General features: G+C 44.7%; 1 long non-coding RNA gene across 1 annotated transcript; it reads left to right on the forward strand.

The window, feature by feature from the left end:
- Positions 1-427: 427 nt before the first annotated feature.
- Positions 428-5,665, forward strand: LOC122185941. Its single transcript, XR_006180997.1, has 3 exons — positions 428-1,791; positions 2,315-2,612; positions 4,874-5,665. It is a non-coding gene; the product is annotated as an uncharacterized LOC122185941 (long non-coding RNA).
- The last annotated feature ends 511 nt before the right edge of the window (positions 5,666-6,176 follow it).

Consider the following 6,176-nt stretch of genomic DNA (forward strand, 5'->3'; position numbering starts at 1 on the left):
AAACTGATTTAAGCTAACAAAGTCAAGGAAATCAGTATTAAAACTCAAACTCCTGCTTGATGGTCTATTTGTAGTTCATCCAGTGGTAATGAGCCAGATTCTTGCCTAGAATAAATAGGCATAAATCCACTTAAGCCATGCAAGAATGTTGATTTATGCTTCCTACAAATCTGACCTTTATTTCAGTATTTCATGGTAAGCTCCAATCCTCTTTGCACTGCTCATTTATTGGGATGGAATTAGATTTACCAAGGTATGCTCAGACAAAATGGATTGCTTTTCTCTCCGATTTTTTATTTTTTATTTTTTTTGTGCCAGGGATAAAATGGTGGGTTATCTAGATAAAAAATTGTTGAGAGGATATTTTTGTTGGAGAAAGCAGTGACAGCATCGTTCATTGCAGCGCCGCACTTTATTTATTTCTCAAAGTTGCACTAAATGAATACAATGAGCTCTACAAATTACAGAGCCCTTCCAGGAAATCTGAGATGAACGTGAAGAACTGAGGTTGAAATATGTTCAGCTAATAAACAGTTGCATAAAACCTTAAATATGTGCAGCCAAGGGATTTGCTGAAGGTGTTCTGGAACGAAAATATGTTTCTGTTTGCTTAACTGAAACTACGTTGCTTTAGATGACCTCACGTTCTTCATTTCTAAGCCCACCAACCCTGCATCGAGGCTCAACATACTGCAAGATGCCAGACTCACCAGAGGAAGACAGTCAATAATGTATTACATTAGTTTTAAATACAATACTCTTGATTTTTGACAATTATAGCTGCATAGTAAATACTGCCTGTCACCACTCACAGCCACGCTGAGAAAACTGCGTGTGTGATTAGGGGACTGTAAAGAGCTCAGTGTGGGGGCTGCAGTCAGAAGACAGAGCTCATGGCAGAGGCAGCAAGCTGTTTGCTACATTCTGTGTCACACAGGTAACACCTTACTCTGCTGTTTTCAGCCTGCACTACGTTTTGATTCATTACCTGATGATGTCTGAAGTGTTAGTTGGCAGCTAACTGCTTACAGCCTGGCCACCAGATAAAGACTTCTCTAATGCGACTGTACAGCCTAGGAATTTCGCAGATAAACATGAAGGTTGATATGGACAAAGTATGAATGGCAATGTACAGGTGCAAAATCATCAAGAAAAACAAGAAGGGATAAAGGAAAGGCATGAGCAGATGGGCCAAAATCAGGTCACCAAGATTGCAGCGTACACTGTGCAGCTTCTCAAGGACCTGGCTCTGGAAAACCTCAGGCTGCCTGCTGGTGAGCCTCCAGGTGAAGGCAGCTTGGCTCCAACTCTCTCTCCTAGTGGACCTTGAACCTACTCTGTAGCTTTGTCTTCGGCCCTATAGCAGTAGCCAAAGGTAGACCTCAGAACTGTTTTGCAGCCCTGTCTCAGCCTTTCCTCTGGCCTCATCTCCTGCTGCTCTTGGATGGACCCTGAAGCCCATTAGTTGACCTGCATAGTTTGGACCCTGGACCTGATTAATTTGCCTTGATGGGACTCTTGGTGGATTCTATTATCATTATCTAGGTGTGAAGGACTGCGCCCAGCTGGTGAAGGCACAGCAGCTCCTGGCTTGTACCAGTGCAAGTCATGCACATATGTGGCAGAGCACATCTCCAGCTTCACACACATTAAAAGAAAGGTTGGATCAGTCTGTATGAGAAAGTGTGTGAAACTCTACCTAGGCTGTTTTGCATCATCCTTGGATACACTGGCTAAACATTAGCAGTGGAAATACTGAACGTAGTACTCCGATTTGATGGAGAGGTGAAGGTATGCTGTGTTCTTGATTCTGCACCTTGTTCTGTAATTATATACAAAAGAGATTGGGTTTGTTAATATTGGAGTATGTGGGGACTTGGTAATCTGGACATGAGTTTCTTTAAGAGAAAAGAGGCTAAGATGTAACAAGAAGCAGTTTATTTTTTAGGTTGCTTTCATTTGGCAGCTTATTGTATTTTTATTTTCACATATAAGATATTACAGATCTGTAAAATCAGCCAAGATCCCGGCTTTCAGGAATGCCATGGTCCTGGTGTAGACCTTCCAGTCAGGCTCTCAGCACTGTTTGGGAAAGAAATCCAAATATTTCAGTTGCAAAGAAGATGCTTTGGCTCCAAAGCAATATGAGAAAATGTACAATCTATTTGATCTGCTTCAGATGCCACAACCACCTGCAACTGCATGTGGCAAACACATATTTCTCAGATTCACGGGCATGTATGATTGCAAAGAGTGCTGAATACTCGCAGTAGAACAGATAAACCTTCAGTATGCTCTTTTTGTTCTCTCTCAGCAGCTCTCTGTGGGAAGATCCCCACCTTGGAGACTCTGGAGGGTTCGAAATCCCCAGTGAAGCGATGCAGAGCCTTTCAAGGCAAGACACTGTATACAAAAGTTCCTGTCAAGCAGCCAGCACGAACAACAACGGCTGGCACGAGGAAAGGTTCACAGATGCTTGTTCGAACGTGCAATTGTGCAACATCGCCGCCTATTGCAGGCTCCGGCTGCTGCTATAATAAAGGCACCAGCGCCATCTGCCTTCTCAAACCCAACTCAACCAAGGAGGAAAGGTCCTCATGGAGGCTAGATGGGTCAGCGCCTTAATTTCTAAACTTCACCTTTCTAATATCCATCGTTGTTCTTAATTCTTATACCTTACGTGTTTCTTTGCTCCCTTTAGTAGAAAGAACAAACTGGTGAGCAGTGACATGGGCTGGTGGGTACTCTATATATATGCATGTAACACGCATTAGATCACATACAGAGGAATTCGTGTTCTCTGAATTCCCTTGCATTCCTTGTAAGGTAGCTGTGCCCTCCCATGTCCAGCTGAGCCATTAAACAATGAACTGCTCCAGTTAAACCTCTTTCCACTAACACCTTTGAGTACCTAAAGGATTGCAAATATATGAGTGAGATTACATTGTCTGGAATAAATCTTGTCAAATGAGTTCCTTTCCCATTGACTAGGTGGCAGTGTTTATAGCAGAAAAGCAGGTGCAGATATCTTGTTTGTAGGAGGACTTGCAGCACTGTCACATGGGACTGGTGGTCTCGCAAGCAAATTGTAGAAAGTCTGGAATGGGAGAGTGCATGGTTGGGTGAACACGTTGTTAACTTGGCCAGACACATCGAGCAGAATTCCACAGGAGTATTCCCATAGCACCAATGGGATATTTTCATTGGATAATTTGGGTAGTGTAAAAGAAAAATTGCTTAGCAAACCCACTGCTGGGAGGAGCAGCAAGTGCAGTAGGATACTGCTGTAGGACTTGGCAAAGTATGGTCAGGGGGAAGAAGTAATTCAAAAGACATGCTTTCACTCTTTGCTCTTGGCAGAACTACCAACATCCCAGATGCAGGTTGTGGAATTACTGGTCTGGTGGCATCACAATGTAAACACGCTTGGTGGTTAGCGTGGGTCACAAAGCAGACAGGAGTCAGCCACGTCACGCCATAACAAAAACAACAAACAGCACCAGGGGGTATATAAAAAGGAAGAGCGTTTGACAGGCAGATGAAGTCATTCTCCTGTTATGTTTGGGGCTGGTAAACATCCCATTGGTGTACTGTACTCTGCTTTGGCTAGAATAGAGAATTAGAGGTCTTGTGGGGAAACATTGGTGGAATAGGAGTGGTTTGTCCTAAGGGAGGGAGAGATGTGGCAGGGCATCCCTAACATCTGCTGAAAAGGCTCGGTGGGCATCAGAGATCTGGGTTACAGGCTAGAAACAGCTTTCTCATGGTGCGGTTATGGAAACAGAGGGAAAGATTACTATGGGGTATGACAGCCCTGTTTTGTTAGTTTTCAAGTGCAGATTGGACACGTTTATGTCAGAAATTACCTCAACGTGATTGATCCCGCTTTTTGGGAAGGAAGGAGACACTTCCCAAACCGATTTTGCTGATATTCCTATTTAGAGCCAAAGACACCTAAGTTAGAAGTCTGAATTACACACTGTGGATACCAGCTAATTATCATCCTGAGACTCTTGCTTTCCATTTCTGTTTAATATATCATTAGGAAAACATCTTAGAAGTCAATAATTTAAATCCAAAGTAGCTATAATGTAGGCTGGCACAATGCAGTTTAAACTCTATTCATTCAAACCTGTGTTTTCCAAGTTCCGGGCTTCTTTTGAGCATATACTGCCAGCTCTGCTGACATCTAAATGGTTTATGATCTAGGGACCCATCTGCTGGACATTAGGATGATCCAGTTTATCTAATAAAGGCTTTACTAGTATACCCACACAACTTAGTGCAGAAAGGATGATGGATGAAAAGAGGAAAGGATAACTTACACATATATTACTCATCCTGAAAATGCTAAAACTTGGGCTTGGAATAGTCTTTGATGTTTGACCTCTGCAGATAGACTGCAATTAAGTCTCTTAATCCTCTAAACACTTGAAGTTAATAGGATTAACCGTATGCCCAAAGTGTGTGTGGCTGGTGTGCAAAACTGCTATAGAGTGCAGCTGGTGAAAAAACTTGTGACAAAGACATTTTCCAGTGGAATCCTGTCTGATGCATACTAAGTATTTTCTAACGACTTCTAATCCTAAGTAATTTCCTAACGTGAAGATGTCTAATAAAAATAAAACTTAGCAAAGTTCTTGTTTGAAAAAGCGTTGTACACTGAAAGAGCAGATGGGTGAACTATTTCTGAGGCAGAAATTACAGGGCTTGGGAGATTTGAGAGGGGTTATTGTGGTTTTCTGGAATATGTAGATTTAAACTCGCTGACTTTCACCATTCGTTCAAACCAAGCTTGAGATTAAGCTTGCATGGAGTCAGATCGCACAGTCACAAAAATAAGAAGCATTATCTATCTTCATTTCTCTTTTAGCAGCAACACCGGTTTGGCTTAAAAGCACCAGAATTGATCCTTCTCCTGCCCCTGACAGACTCACTGTTCTTGGACACCCTGGCAAACCTGCAGTCTCCGTCAGATCATCACAGCGCGAGCATACAAAGAGCTTACAAAGAACAAAGATGGTTTGGGCAATGATTTAAGGTATTGCAAGGACACAGCTGTAGGCAGACACAGCACCGAGGTTCCCATTTGTTGCACATCTGTCACAAAAAGAAAGCAGAGCACATTGAGGCGCTGTGCTGATGTGTCATGCTAGGCTTGAGGTTTGGTGCCCTTTACTCCCTGGGTGCCCCTGGGGCTCCTCACACAGCTCAGCATTGGTTTCCACCCTACGAAATGCCAGCTGCGGGCACGAAGAGCGACAGCGCTGCTCCCAATGGTAACCACGCAGACGTCAATCTCTGCTGCAGGATGTAATTGCAATCTACAGGAAAAGGTAATAACTGTGGTGAAAGGTTTCCAACAACCGCGATGCCATCCCCTGCCCCGCTCTGAGATCTGTTTGAGACACGGGGAGAGATTTCCGCCACTCGTCCTCATGGTTACAGTCAGCAGAAAGCAGGCTGCACGGAGCCAGGTGCTCCTGCCAACCCCAACACAGCCCAAAGGAAGCAAATAAAAAGGCCCGAGAGTAACAGTCATCACTGCCTAAACTGATGTTGCTATACAGGAATCTGAGTCACAGCGAGAGGCTGCTCAAGAAGGGAGCAGAGGAGACAAGAAATTCCAGCCAGGGCAGGGGAGCTCTGACTGAAGAAGCTCAGCAGCAGCGATGAGATGGCAGATAAGAGTACAGAACAGTGGCATCGTATCCTTCTTGAGATCATCACAGAAAAACAGAGCGAGGAAAATGGGAGAAAAACTGGTGAAGCACCGCCTGTAAGAGAGGACTGATTAGAAGGTCTTAAAGGAAAGGATGCTTGAAAGGAAGATTTAAAGAGAACAGCAAATAGGGCGGACACCAGGAGATGTCACCCACGGCTGAGTCAGAAGAGGCATTGCAGAGCCTTTCTCAGGTCAAAAACACAAGGGGAGGAGGGAAAGATGAAGCTCTTATGGGGTAAGGGGTTAAATCGGGACTGTGGCGAAAAGAACAGCGTGGGTGAGGTGCGGCTCTGTGAATGCCGCGCAGAGCCATCGCATGCACACATCACAGCAAGGACCGCAGCCCCTGCGGGCGCCCGTAGCTCAGGAAGCGGTGCGGGAGCGATCAGCCCGCCAGCACCGAGCCTCGGGGCTCCTCGGGGCTCCTCGGGGCTCCTCGGGGCTCCTCGGG

This window comes from Lagopus leucura, unplaced genomic scaffold, assembly GCF_019238085.1.
Source record: "Lagopus leucura isolate 7727_CA_CO unplaced genomic scaffold, USGS_WTPT01 Super-Scaffold_100033, whole genome shotgun sequence".
Lineage (NCBI taxonomy): Eukaryota > Metazoa > Chordata > Aves > Galliformes > Phasianidae > Lagopus > Lagopus leucura.